Source organism: Lactuca sativa, chromosome 4 (genome assembly GCF_002870075.4).
Source record: "Lactuca sativa cultivar Salinas chromosome 4, Lsat_Salinas_v11, whole genome shotgun sequence".
Lineage (NCBI taxonomy): Eukaryota > Viridiplantae > Streptophyta > Magnoliopsida > Asterales > Asteraceae > Lactuca > Lactuca sativa.
The window spans coordinates 5,705,593-5,718,187 of record NC_056626.2 but is presented as its reverse complement, the minus strand read 5'-3'; the positions used below and the strand labels follow the sequence as shown (position 1 = coordinate 5,718,187).

The 12,595-nt window shown below is 31.7% G+C and overlaps 1 long non-coding RNA gene across 2 annotated transcripts; it reads left to right on the top strand.

Annotated features, from left to right (window-relative positions):
- Positions 1–2,472: 2,472 nt before the first annotated feature.
- On the top strand, positions 2,473–3,966 carry LOC111893463 (uncharacterized). Of its 2 annotated transcripts, none has more exons than XR_002850883.3 (2): positions 2,473–2,746; positions 3,731–3,966. It is a non-coding gene; the product is annotated as an uncharacterized LOC111893463 (long non-coding RNA). The 2 variants fall into 2 exon arrangements; XR_006190007.2 differs by having other exon boundaries at positions 3,693–3,966.
- Positions 3,967–12,595: the final 8,629 nt, after the last annotated feature.

Genomic DNA, 12,595 nt, shown 5'->3' with positions numbered 1-12,595 from the left:
AAAATTGTAAACATAAAGTCCTAAACCCAAAAAGGATAGTTTTCTTCAAATATATGAACTGAAAATATGGATAGAAACTCATTAAACTTATTTTCTTCCGAAACTCTCAATAAACCCCCAAAATGTAAACAAAAAACAGATCTAAGAAAATTCTTGCAAACTTAGGGAATATTTGAATGAAGAAAATCATGTAGATCCATAGATCTGAACTAAAAACGAAATGGATCTATAGATCTAAAAGATTTGTGAAGCAAATTTGGACTGATCTTGGAAAAAACCAAGAAGATCTGAGCAAATGATGGGGTAAAACTCATAGAGAACTTCTTTTCTTCTCAACTTACTGAGAAAAACCCAAAATATAAACAAAAATGGATCTAACAAGGTTTTTTTTCTCACTAAACCTTCTTTACTCTTCAGCTTGCTCAAACAGATATGGAAATCTTTTGTTTTCCATCTTTAAGCTTCTAGAGGAAGCACCAAATAAACAACTTGAATGAAGTTGTACATGAGAAATCAGGAACCAAAAACCGATTTTCTTGAAAATGAGCAAGCAAAAGAGGTAAAGACTTGTAAAATATTGTTTGTTCTTCAACTTGCTGAATAATTTTTGAAAATATGAACAAAGATGGGGAAAATTTCATAAAAACCTCTTTTCTCCTCAACTTTCTGAACAATCCATCAAAATATAAACCAAAAAATGGATCTGATAAAATCTTTTAAAACCTGAGAATTGATCAAATGAACTAAAACAAGGCATATATAAATATTTGAACAAAAACGAAGTAGATCTAACGATCTGAGCAAAAACTCAACAGATCTAAAGATCTGAATGAAAAAACGTAAACATATCAAAAGACCTCAACGAAAAAAAGGACAGATCAAGAAATTTGAATGATGGTTAAACAGATATGAAAAGATTTTGTCAAGAACCAAATCGATCTGAATAGATCTTGGTAGAAGCCAAATAGATCTGAACCTAATGGTGTTAGAAATGAACATATCTAAGGAAAACCTTAGCTGAAACGACATATATGAGTAGATCTAGACAAGAACGAGATGATGGCTGCTTGTTTGAGTCTGGGATGGTGCCAAATGATGCGACATCAGCTTTGACTACCTGCTCTGAGAAAGTGCTTTTGCGCCGGAGATGAATTTGCGAGGTCACAATAGAGAGATACATTAGATCTGCCCGAGGGACTGTGCCCCGGGAGCAGACTCCGATGATCAAGTTATATCAACTAATAGATTTGAGATGGTTCTCCTTAACTGGAGAGAAGCATCTTGGTGTTGGTGGTGTATGGTGATTGATGGCGGCGGGTGGTGGCTAAGCCACCCGGCTGAAGTATAATGTGTCGGCTGAGCCAAGGGGAACATGTCTAGTGGCGGATGAGCCACTTGGGGAAGAGTCTAGTGGCGGCTGAACAACTTGGGGGAGAGTCTAGTGGTGGCTGAACAACTTGGGGGAGAGTCTAGTTGCGGCTGAACCACTTGGGGGAGAGTCCTCCTTCATGGAGGAGGCACTATTCTATTTATAGTGGACAATTAGGTCAAGGGGAATTAGGTCAGGCCTTGGGCCAACCCAATTCAGGCCCAACTAGCAAGGAGTTGGGCAAGGCTGCCCAAAGGCGCGGTGCAGGGCTGGCGGGCGCGCCCCAGGCAAGGGAGCGCCAAGTCGGGCCAGCAGAAGAGTCCCCAGCAAGGCTAGCAAGGGAGTCCCCAGGTCGGGCTAACATGAGAGTCCCCAACAAGGTTGGCAAGGGAGTCCCCAGCAAGGCTGACAAGGGAGCGCCAAGCGTGGCTGGCGTGCCAGAGCTGTCTAGGCCATGCTAATGGACCATATATCATAAATTATTACTATTCTTATTTTTATTTTTATATAAAATGTATTTATTAATATTTAAAAGTATAAAAAACTTATTCTTTAATGTACAAAAATAACAATATTTTTTAAAATATTGAAATTTGTATTCTTATGTATATATATAGGAGAGCTCATGCGAAAATGCAAATAATTTGCGAAAACACGAAAACAAAGAAAACTTATGAGATTTTGTCACATCAACCTTATATTTTGGACGATAATTCATCCAAACTTTGAACTACATGATGATAATCGATGATACATGAAAAATTGTTTCATATTTGCAAAGCATGTTTTGTGACATTTTTATTATGAAAACTTGAATTTAAAATTGGTTAACGACGTGAAAAAAAAAGAGAGAAACGGCAGTTCGCAAAATATTTATGTTTTCGCATAAACCTACTTATATATATATATATATATATATATATATATATATATATATATATATATATATATATATATATATATATATATATATATATATATATATAATTTGAAAAAATGTTTTTACAAATAAAAATGTCATACGTATAAAAACATTGTTCCATCTAAATGTTTTTTACAAATAAAAATGCCATACGTATATATTATCAATTAAATGTGTTTTTTTTCTTTTTACGAATCACATATTTGTTCCATCCAAATCAACTTCCCAAAATTTGCTTCTCTTCCCTCTTCTGCAATACTGGTTTCCTTCCTTATCCATCATTGTGTTTTTCTTCAAACTCCTCCTTCATTCAATTTCAACTCATTTTTTTTCAGATAATCATTCTTCGTGTTGGATCTTGACAAGTTTTTTTTCCGGGAGATTATGTTTCCAAGATCACCGTGTTCTTCCCAGCTCTGCCCTAAATTGGTTCCTGTCTCAGTGGAGTAGTGGAGGTAAAGTGTTTATGCAACTGAATTTGGCCTAGGATTCTCCATATGGAGTTTTTACTTCCATCCCGTTAAACAATATTCATCTCGATATATGAAGTAATTGACCTAACCGAGTCCGAAGAGTTTTATCTGCTTGGCTATTTGGGATGTCGGGTTGTATCCTTGTATAAAATTAGCCCAAAACAGTTTTATCTCAAAATTTATGCAAATCTCTCAATCGGTGTATTTTTTAGGACTTTCTTGTTCTACTTCCTAGTTTCTTAAACATTTGTCCAGAGGATTAAGCCCTCGTGGGTTTGAATCTCGAAGGCATCCCAACAACCACCAATCTTTCAAAATCATTTCATTATCAGTAATAACCAAATCTATCAAGGGTCAAAACCGTCCAAAACAGAGTAAAAAATACCAACAATCTGCCATGATTTAAGAAAAGAACGTCTGAACCAGTAATAATCTACTTGAAAAAAGCTAATTATCTTTGGGGGTAAATTCGTCCAAATCAGAGAAAACGAGATAAACAACAGTTTCAAAGCCTCAATCCAGCTTGTAGTCATGATCCTTTAGTTGTCATTTGGTACTTTAATGTTGTGATTATCTAATAACGTTTGGAGTTGTTTTTCTTCTTGGAAATGTATAGAATCGAATGTACACAATATTAAATGGCATTTTATTTTCAATTTGAGGTCAACTTGTTTCACTTTCAGCAAATGACTAAAGACTAGAAGTCTAAAACTACATATGTTATTGTAGTGGTATTCCTGAACATGGTCACATGTTTCAAGTTTAATTATACAAAAGGTGTGTGAACAGATCTGATATAATTGTATCAGGTAGGATAATAAAAACTGGAATTGGATTAAATAGTGCCTCTCTTGGTAATCCTTCCAGTATGGATGCAAACATGTAGTTTCTGAATTTGACTTTACTCTCAATCAATCATATTTCTCAGATGCAGGTTTTGAATTTGACTCAGCTACTTCTGTGCAGAATACTAGGAGCAAACACGAAGATGGTGAAGAAATTAAACATATTCTAAGCAATTTAGTTTAATTATTGCTATAATATTTTTTTTTTCGTTCTTCAAGTTTTATCACAATTTTAGGAAGTGGATGTGCATTATTCAAGTTTTATGCCCTTGAATGTGTTTTTCTTATTAATGAAGTGTACTTCATTTTTCTTTTTGGTTATCACAATATCTTGTTAAAGATGGCATTATAGTTTCACTTGGGAGATTACTTTTTTTTTTTCACTTTAAGCAAATAAGTAAAGAATTGAACTACATAATGTTATCGTAGTTTTGGTATTTTTATTCAAAAAGTGTGGTGCATGCCTTTTCTAAGTGAGTTATTGGCAAGATTTGAGGGCTTTTCCACTTTGGTTTGCTTTTCCAATTTGGTTTTTATTTTTGGTTGTTCAAAATGAGTTTTTAGCTTTTCCATGGTAATACGTAATTCAATTTTTTTTATAGCAAAAATTAATTTAATCTTTTTGAGTATATGGTAGAAGTAATCCAACAGAAAAATGATGGGTGCTTCAGTTACAAAATGGGATCATATTCTTGAATTAAAGTTAAGTTGTATTATTCGTATAGATTTCAAAGTAAAATGCCTAAATTAGAAAGAAAAAAAATAATACAATTTGTATCAGGATTCTAATCCGATAATAAAAACAAAAAGTGGGATAAAGGTATGAGACTACTAAAATTGTGAGCAACGATTCATTCCACATTTCCATTACAACAGTAATAAGAACCGAAACGGAAGTACAATGCCATAACAGAAATAACCTAAAAGTAGGATGCTATAATATGAAAAATTCGAAAAGTACAATGCATTGATAAGAAAGAAACTCGAGGGGATATAAATCTATTAAAACATTCAACAAAGTAACAAGAACCTAGGCTGCTAAAGTGTAGAGATTTCAAGAATAATATGTTTTTGACATAGTTCAAATTATCAAAATTAAAGATTATGTAGCTGAAACTAAAACCGAAAGAAAATCTATAGATGTTCAACGACGACAATGTTTCGCCTTCTTTTCCAAGTGGTTGTGTTACAAACATTCATGAGTAAAAGCATTGTTTGTCTTGTAAAGCTTCCTCTGCCCGAAAAAAAAAATGTAAGCATTGGATCAAGAAAATCAGAAAATGTTAAAATAAAAATAAAAATAACCTTTTTCGTTGGACAGCCGGTTGCATAATGACCTAATCCCTTGCAGTGAGAACAAGTTCTTTTTTTTCACCATCTCTAAAGAAGACTTTATTCTGCTTGCATTTCTAGGACGCCCTTTCGTATTAGTCAAAACAGTAGGATCCCGAATAGACAACTGAGGCATCGTCTCTACATGAGTAAATCCTGCACTTACGTGGTGAGATGGATTTTCAAGTGCATTTGGCTTGTCCTGAATAAATTCATCTTCTAAAAACTTAACCAATAAATTATTAAGTTTTCTTATCTTTGAAGGGGAATTTTTTGCATGTTCGATTGCTTTATTGCTGTTTGCACGCACATACCATATGGTTAAGGCACTGACTTCCTTTTCATTATTCATTTCGTCTAATCCAATGTTACGAGTACTCACCTTGAACCTATAATCAAGTGTCCACCTAGGTAAAATATAATGATTAGGAAGGGTTTGAACATGTTGCTTCTTCATCACATATAGACAATGCTTACATAATATACCATATGTTTCAAACTTAGCACAAGAACAAGTGACATTCACTTGATCTTTGAGACGAAAGCTGACAAGTCTCCAATGCGCTATATCAACATCCATTTGCCCAACCCGATATTTGATTTCTTCTGTACCTTTGCTTAATGTTTCATGGGTTAGATTGCAAGTAACTTCTATCCATTCTTTTTTAAAAATCTCAAAAAAATCTTACTAGTATAACATGCGCCTGCTTTCGCTTCTATTGGATGAACCGACAAAAGACCTGCCTTCGAGTTCATAGTTTTAAAGTCTTCGTCTTCTTCAACGGCTCTTCGAGAAGCAACTGCTTTATCATACTGAACTACAAATTCATTCAACATAGTCTTGGAATTAACAAATTCATCAAAAAAGGATTGAATGCTCTCGCTTCGTCCGCTTGTTGTCATGCCAGCAAAGATAACATCCTTCAAGTAGGCTTTAACCTAAACCATAGGGACCTTCCGAGTTAAAAAATTAAGTTAGGGACTAAACGTGCAAATTACCCCAAACCATAGGGACCATTCGTATAATTTACTCTTGTATTTACCTGGGACAACATCCAAATATTGCACTGAATTAAAATGGTTCATGAGAACTTTAGCAGCAAAATTGTAGTACTTTTGTATATCGAAGTCTATAGCAACACCAACAAATGATATAGATAATTAAATGTTACAAAAATTCAAACTTTAAAATTGAACAGTTCACGATTTAGCTAATTGTGATACATACCAACAAATTATGGCAAAAAAAACTTCAAATCTGAATTGCATGTAAAAGAAAGTGGATCGAATCCTATAACAATACCAAAAAATAATATAGATTATTAAATGTTAAATAAAATCAAACATCAATATTGAACACGGAATGAATACCTAACGGTGATACCCACTTACAAAAAATCACTGTTGTAAAAATCCTGACTAGGTCATGATTAATCTCCGATTAATCCCTAGGCGCTACTCAACCGATTAGAGGGCACATAGGGATTAATCACTGCATACATAATGAGTGAAACTTTATAAAATGATGAAATTTTAACATTTTGAAGAAGTTTTATCTCAATGGAAACTATTTGAGGCATAATTAAAGTTGTATTAATCATATTAACATATTATGTTATCATATTAGTGGTATTTACGAACTTTGATATGATATTGGTCATATTTAATTTTTTAAAATTCAACAAATTAGCAATTAATGGTACCCAATTAATCCCCCGATTAATCTCCGCCTAGCCGATTAATCCCTTGACTCCAGTCCACCGACTAGCTAACGTCAAACGTTTTTTACAACCTTGCAAAAAATAAAATAAAATAATCAAGTTGCTTAAATGCCAATGAAACTAGTGATTGGGGTTGTGATGAAGGAAAATAAAGAAATATATATGAGAATGTACTAGCAATGGAGACGACGCCTTGCAACAATGAAGTAGATGAAGTTTTTAATTAATTTCCCCAAAACGTCGAAAAGTATTAAAGAAATTAGAGTCCGGGAGAAAAAAGGAATCGTATCAATAGAATCGGAGATCTTGTATCAGATAAACATGGAAACAATTTAGAAAAATTAAAGTAATTAAAACAAAAATGAACGTATATTATGATTTGCTACAAAACAATGGCGTTTCTAATGGTTCTACATCCAATTTTAGTTACCCAACAACCACATATTCACTTTTCCATATATATATATATATATATATATATATATATATATATATATATATATATATATATATATATATATATATATATATATATATATATATATATATATATATATATATATATATACTAATTTATAACCCGTGGTAACCACGGTTACAAAATTAATTAAACTTTCTAAGTAAAAACTCAAAACTATTAATTAATAATTTTAAAATAACTTATTAAATAAAATATATTTTTTTAGTTATATATAAAATTATAATCGTTGATTCATATAAATACGTAATATATATATATATATATATATATATATATATATATATATATATATATATATATATATATATATATATATATATATATATATATATATATATATATATATACTAGTTTATAACCCGTGGTAACCACGGTTACAAAATTAATTAAACTTTCTAAGTAAAAACTCAAAACTATTAATTAATAATTTTAAAATAACTTATTAAATAAAATATATTTTTTTAGTTATATATAAAATTATAATCGTTGATTCATATAAATACGTAAAATATATCATATTATAATTTGTATAAATTTTATTTTATTATAATTGGTATAAATTTTATTTTATTTCAATTCTAATATTATTAATTTAATGTAATTAAAATGTGATTTAAATTTTGAAATTTGAAATTTGAAATGAAGAATTAATAGATTGACAAGTGTTATGATATTAATTACAAGTGTCAATAGATTGACAAGTGTTATGATATTAATTACAATGACTAACATGGTGACACATGGCAAAATAGCTACTCTTTTATGAGAATAAATATATATATATATATATATATATATATATATATATATATATATATATATATATATATATATATATATATATATATATATAGGAGAGCTCATGCGAAAATGCAAATAATTTGTGAAAACACGAAAACAAAGAAAACTCATGAGATTTTGCCACATCAACCTTATATTTTGGACGATAATTCATCCAAACTTTGAACTACATGATGATAATCGATGATACATGAAAAACTGTTTCATATTAGCAAAGCATGTTTTGTGACATTTTTATTATGAAAACTTGAATTTAAAATTGGTTAACGACGTGAAAAAAAAAAGAGAAATGGCAGTTCGCAAAATATTTATGTTTTCGCATAAACCTACTTATATATATATATATATATATATATATATATATATATATATATATATATATATTATCATTTGAAAAAATGTTTTTTACAAATAAAAATGTCATACGTATAAAAACATTGTTTTTATGTATAAAAAACATAAAAAAAAATACGTTTTAAAGGTATAAATAAATTTTAAAGCTATTTATGTATTGAAAAAAATATATTTATACATCTAAAAATGTGTTTATAAATTTCAAAATATATGTATACATTTGAAATCGTATGTATACCATAAAATATGAAACATATACCTTCAAATACAAATTATATACACTTTAAGTGAATTTATACATTATAAAATATAGTTATTTGTATATAATAAGTATAAATATATGTATTTATTTCATATAATAATAATAATAACAGCAACAATAACAACAACATATAGCAGTATAACACTTTACATATACTATTTCAACTATAATAAATCAAAAAGTTGTTTAGCCTGGTGGCATTGACACTAGCGTGATAAGGAGTAGACGACGATTTGGAACTCATTAACAACAAATATTTCTAGCTTCTCCTCATTTTTTAATAATGAAGAACACGTTGATGTGGCTAGCCATGTCATCCCCGCATTAGCAAAAAGCGTAGTCAACACCACCTAAGCCGAAAGTTACCTGTTGTGGATTGTGGATAGGTAAACTGACTAGATGACAAAAATGAAAAAAAAAATCAAAAGTGTTAGACATTAATGCACAAAAAATCGTTGGAGGGACTAAGCCGTCAAAAATGATGAAAATTAAGGACTTTTATGTCAAAAGGCCAAAAAATTAAACACCCACAAATTCTTTTGATAAATAGGTATTTCAAATCATTTAAAATAAAACACAAATTGACACCTTAAACTAGATCAGACAAATTGATCCAAATAGAAGTCAAATACCACCAACAAACATATCATCTACTCAAATCTTTAAGTGGATATCACTCTATAAATCAAGTAAAATCAAAATTAAAAATTCGCATACATGTGATTGAAAGATTAGGGAAAGCCCTTACTTTGCTCAAGAACTTAATGTTGGGTTTTGAGCATTATAACACTCCCAAGGTGTGCATGCAACCCTAAATACCTTGGATCTATGTTTTCTCTATTATGCATTCAAACTTGAACTTTCCAAGGTACTACCCTAACTAGCTGTGACATCCCAATTTTTCACAGCCAAAAAAGATCGATTTTGTTTATGCTTTATAAAAATTAGAGTACCTCTTTTAATAAAAATGTTGTGGAATTTGTTCCCAGTAAAACATGATAAATACGTTATCAAATCATTTCCGAAGAAAAGTATTTTATTCATTTTAAAACATTTGGGGTGTCATCATCAATAAAGAAACATAAGCATAAACCGAACTTACATTCATTATCGCTAGTGATTTACATCTCCTTAATCTCTCAGTGTAATGTGACATCATAACAACACTTGTGATATAAATAAACTGAGTGGGTCAGGTTGGGAAACCTGGTGAGTACATAGGGTTTTCAACCCACAATAATATAATTATTATGTTTAAACAATCAAGTAATCAACCCAATTACCCATCCCCATTATCTTCTTTATTCTTAAGGATCTACCCTAAGAATCAGCTATCTCTCGATCATTCGTTCCTAAGGAATCGACACGAAGTCCATCATTGCCACGGTTTACACAACGGGCACTAAGTCTGCATAGTCGCCAGGGTTTAGGCATCAACTCTGCATGATCATCAAGGTTTAGGAATCAACAATGGCGGATGCTTTAAGAGGCCAGGGGAGGCCATGGCCCCTGTGTTTTTTTGCCTATTTTGCCTACTAAAGAGTAATATTCATTACAAGCTTAAAAATAGAAATATATCTTGCCAAAGAATAAGGTTTATTGGAGCAATCAACTCGTATCTCCTTTTCTTATAGTATAACAATAGATAAATTTTTGAGAGACGGTGAGAAGATACTTAATAATCTAAAACCTAAATTCAAAATTGTACAAATTCTATCGAAATATCAAACAATTTAAACCCCTCTCTAAACTATGAAAAAAACCCACAACACCTGTTTTATCTCAACTTTAGAAAGCCCACAAAAATTGAAAAAATAAAGCTATAAAGTAAAATTAAGAAACCTTATTCACACCTCTCCGATTGCCCATAGTTGTCTTATGAATGGTTCAAGTTATTGTCTGCAACCCTTGCTCCCCATTGCCTATGTGTTTAACCGACCTTGCATCCCGCTTATCTCGTCTTTGAGGTATCGTCATCATTGTACGCACATTCCACTCTATTTCTAGCTATGTTAATGGCTTTCTATTCGACTGTGTTTTTTTATTAAGTGAATATGATAGGATATAGACAAAATTGCAAAAATGGTCCCTGTGGTATGCAAAATTTTGGGGTTTTAGTCCAAACAGTGACTTTTTTGGTTTCGTAGTCCTTTTGGAGTGGTTTGTATGCAAAAATGGTCCCTCCGAAAACTGAAATGACTATAATACCCTTGAGGTATTTATTTTTCATTTTTCTTTCATTATTCTTAAAATTTAATATTTATTTATTTATTTTAACAATTAAAAAAATAAAAAAGGGCCCACCTCTCTCTCTCTCTCTCTCCAGACAAGCCTTCATCTTCCCTCTTTCAAACCTTAATTCGCTGTCAAAATTGAGACCCAAAAAATCGCGATTTACTCATATACACAATCGAGAAATCGAGGTCATCAACTAGTGGTTGTTCATCATTTTCTCCGTCGCCTGCAACTTCGCGAGTAACAGCGGCAATACCTCGAGATCGGAATCCAGGAAGCGTGGTTTTGGGGAAGCAGAAGTTTAATCTGAGCGAAGTAGAAGAGGTAGAGGAGGAGCGCGTCTCTTGAAAGGGCGGAATGAAGACAGAGCTTGAAAGAGCTTCCATGGAGCAAGAACGAAAGATTATATAAAGAGGAAAGGGGTTATAGTTTAGTGAAGGTTGGAGTAGACATGATCAGGTGGTTCACTGAAAACTAATTGGGAAAGTAGTACCTTTGTTCTTCATTTTTCTACAGCCTTGGTGGGGTTGATTGGGGGTGGAACAAGACACATCAGGTGGTTCTTGTTCTTCAATTTCGTTTTATCCATCCCCTAGTAACAGAATGAGATGGTGGTGATTCGTTACTGCTGTGAATGACGGTACTAGGTTGACATAGGGATGGTGCTGGCGAGCCTCAATCAGAACAGTGGGTGAAAAAAAACGATCCCCTTTGGTCGGTGGGTGGATTTGTGTGTCACTGTCGATTTGAATTAGATTTTTTGTTTGGTATTCAAATGTATAATCAGAAACTTTCTTCTAGGTTTGGTCTGCAAAAAATCTGAGATTGTGAAGAGGCTGCAAGTGGTGGAGGAAAGAGCTCCGGCAGAAACAGTGGGGTGGGGATGGTGGTTTCCGATGGGGAAAGAGGTGGTGGTAGCGGTGATGCTATGGTGGAGTAATGGTGGTTAAAGGTGGAGAATTGAGAGGAGGGTAAGGGAGGTTTTACGGATTTTTGAAGGAGAGAGAGAGAGAGAGAGAGAGAGAGAGAGAGGCCCAAATTAATTATTTATTTTCTTTTTCATTTAAGTTAAATAGCAAAAACAATAAAAAATATACCAGAAGGGCATTATAGTCATTTTAATTTTACAAGGGACCAAATTTACGTACAAACATGGCCAGAAGGACCACGAATCCAAAAAAGTCGGGATTTGGACTAAAACCCCAAAAAAATGCATACCACAGGGACCATTTTTGCAGTTTACTCTAGGATATATGAAAAGCTTTATTTATTTTATTATTATTTTTTTTTACCTATTGTAAGTGTTGTGAGCAGAAGCCAGAAGCTTCTGGTTTTTGTCCTGATTGCTTTTCTTCTGTGCTATAATGTCATGTGATTTATGAATATTCAAATTATCAAAACACTTCTGATTAATGCCTCTTTTATAGTTGTATTTATATAATCAAAATATGATTTATTTGTAAATTTTATTTGGTTTTTTTTCTGTTACTTTTCATTAGTATTTACAAATCCTAATACTATAATTTATTAGGATTGTTAATTTCACATGTTTTTTCGACTCTTGATTCTATACGATCGTTTTAGTTTATGAGGTAATTGCTTGCTTTAGAATTGTTAATTTTATGTGTAACATTTTATGCATGTGTGTAATTTGTGTTGTACAAAAAAAAAGAAAAAAACTCTTCAAACCAAAGGAATGAAAAAAACATAAAAACTAGTGAACAAATATAAAGATAGTCTTTTTCCTTATTTTCAATAAGTTTGAATTGTTAATTCTATATGTATCGTTAAAATTATTAA